The sequence below is a fragment of the Eimeria mitis genome, genomic scaffold, assembly GCF_000499745.2.
Source record: "Eimeria mitis Houghton genomic scaffold, Emh_scaff3694, whole genome shotgun sequence".
In the NCBI taxonomy this organism is placed as follows: domain Eukaryota; phylum Apicomplexa; class Conoidasida; order Eucoccidiorida; family Eimeriidae; genus Eimeria; species Eimeria mitis.
This window is the reverse complement of record NW_013572036.1, coordinates 1670-2075: the sequence shown is the minus strand read 5'-3', so window position 1 is coordinate 2075 and position 406 is coordinate 1670.

Here is a 406-nt window from a genome sequence, read left to right as displayed (position 1 = left end):
GTTTAGGGTTTAGGGTTTGTGGTTTAGGTGGGATGGGGAGCAGTGGTTAGAGCCGTATGAGTCTTTTGAGTTGACTATCGGGGGCGACGCCATGGGGGCGGCAATCAAAGAAATACAACGCCGGTATTTATTTTATTTTTTTTTTTATTTATTTTATTTTATTTTATTTTATTTTGTTTTATTTTATTTTGTTTTGTTTTGTTCTTTATTTATTTTGTTTTATTGTTTTTTTTTTGTTTTATTTTATTTTTTTTATTTTTTTTAGTTTTTATGTTTAGAAATGGGTGGAGGCCATGGGGGCCGCTATCAAAGAAATACAACGCCGGTATTTTATTTTATTTTATTTTATTTTATTGTTTTTTATTTTATTTATTTTATTTTATTTTTTTTTCTTTTTTAATATATG